This window comes from Cucurbita moschata, unplaced genomic scaffold (genome assembly GCF_002738365.1).
Source record: "Cucurbita moschata cultivar Rifu unplaced genomic scaffold, Cmos_1.0 Cmo_Scf00018, whole genome shotgun sequence".
Lineage (NCBI taxonomy): Eukaryota > Viridiplantae > Streptophyta > Magnoliopsida > Cucurbitales > Cucurbitaceae > Cucurbita > Cucurbita moschata.
In genome coordinates this window covers 4,642,946-4,645,236 of record NW_019268534.1, presented here as the reverse complement: position 1 = coordinate 4,645,236, position 2,291 = coordinate 4,642,946, and positions in this window count along the sequence as shown.

The window sequence follows — 2,291 nt, the reverse complement described above, 5'->3', positions numbered from 1 at the left end:
TTTTTTTTTTTTTTTTTTTTTTTTTTTTTTTTTTTTTTTTTTTTTTTTTTTTTTTTTTTTTTTTTTTTTTTGAGTTACAATATCTCAACTACTTTAAATCATATCTCAATTTTGAATACTTTGAATCATATCTCAACACAATCACTGTCAGAGTAACCAACTAACTTGTAATCTTCTGTTTTCAAGTAGAATAACCCAAGTGACACTGTTCCTTGGATGTACCGTAGGACTCGCTTCAACCCCTTCCAATGTGAATAAATTGGCTCCTCCATGAACCGGCTTATTATGCCGACACTTAATGAAAGATCTAGCATGTAAGATAGCGAAGGCTTCCTACCAGGCTTCGGTACCTACTTGCATCTACTCGTTCTCCTTCATCGTACTTTGAGCGTTTTGCACCTGGTTCCATTAGTATTGATACCGGGTTGCAATTTTCCATCTTGTACTTCTTCAAAATCTCCTTTGCATATGTCTTCTGTGCTATAAAAATACTTGTCTCTCCTTATTTAACCTCCAAACAAAGGAAAAACTTCAACAAGTCCAAGTCTGTCATCTCAAATTCTCGTGTCATTGTGCTGTTAAACTTTTCTATCATTACATCATTGTTTCTTGAAAAATGAGGTCATCGACATAAAGAGCAATAAGTATCACACTACCTCCACTCTTCTTTGTGTAAACTGTATGCTCGTGGGGACATTGCTTGTACCCGTTCTCCTTGAAGTATGTATCGATAAGAGTATTCCATGCTCGCGGTGCTTGCTTCAACCCGTAAAGCGTCTTCTTCGATTTTAGTACCTTCTTCTCTTCTCCAATTTTCATGTACCCAGGTGGTTGTTCGAGGTAGACTTCTTCTTCAAGCACACCATTCAAGAATGCCGACTTGACATCCATTTGAAAAATCGGTCATTTGAATTGAGCTGCTTGGAAAATGAGCAATCGGATTGTCTCCATTCTTGCGACGGGAGCAAACATTTCGTCATAGTCGATTCCCGCCTTTTGCTTGTATCCCTTCGCAAGAAGTCGTGCCTTGTACCACTCTATCTTGTCTTAAGCATTCATTTTTTCTTGAATACCCACTTCACACCAATGGGCAGACTTCCTTCCGATAATTCTGTCAACTCCCATGTATTGTTGCGATGAATCGCTTTAATCTCCTCATCCATGGCAGTTTGCCACTTCTTGTCTCGCACTGCCTCTTCAAAGCTAATATTTTTAGCATCTGCTAGAAGACATACAAGGTGTACCTCATTTGTTGAATCATACAAGTCTCGCAAGCTTCGCTTTTTGGGTTGTCGTGGTTCATCTTCATCATCGAAAATTTCTGAGTCTGTTGGTGCATTTGTTGGTGCAACGACTGATAATTCTCCAACTTCGATATTAACTTCCGTCGAATTTTTCCAGTCTCATTCACTTGCTTCATTTACTCGCACATCATGACTCACTATCACCATCTTACTTATCGGGTCAAGTGGCTTGTATCCTTTTGTCTTCTAATCATATCCAATAAAAATATACCTTGTGTTTTTGTCTTCGAGCTTCGATCTTCGTTGATCCGGTATGTGAGCATAAGCCACACTACCGAACACTTTGAGATGAGAGATTTTAGGCTTTTGTCCACTCCAAGCCTCTTGTAGTGTTTGATCATCTAACTTCGCATGTGGACATCAATTTCGTACGTAGATGACCCATTGCACGACTTCTGCCCAAAATTCCTTTGGCATCCTTTTGCTCTTGAGCATTGATCGAACCATGTCAAGAATGGTCCAGTTCTTTCTCTCGGCCACACCATTTTGTTGAATGGTGTATAGTGTGGTTAGAAATTGCCTTATGCCTTGCTCCTTGCAATACTCCATGAAAGCCGTCGAAGTATACTCGCCACCTCTATTGGATCGTAAAGCTTTGATGTGTCTACCAGTTGCCTTTGTTAAATAAAAACTATGTTCCTTAGGTCTGAATTCACGCCAATGGAAGAGCGTAATTCTAGTTGCCATTTTTGGCCAACTTGGGCGAAGTCTTTGCCCACTTTTCTATTTTTTGTAATTAGTTTTTCTATTTTTGTAATTGCATTTGTTATTTAAAGAATTCAACTGAAGAGAAATAAAACATTGAGTCTTCAGCAAATCTCTCTAGTGCTCGAACTGTGGGAAGAGAGGCCGGCCACCTAAGCAAGAAAGAAACTCTCTCTAGTGCTCGAACTGTGGGAAGAGAGGCCGGCCACCTAAGCAAGAAAGAAACTCTCTCTAGTGCTCGAACTGTGGGAAGAGAGGCCACCTAAGCAAGAAAGAAACTCT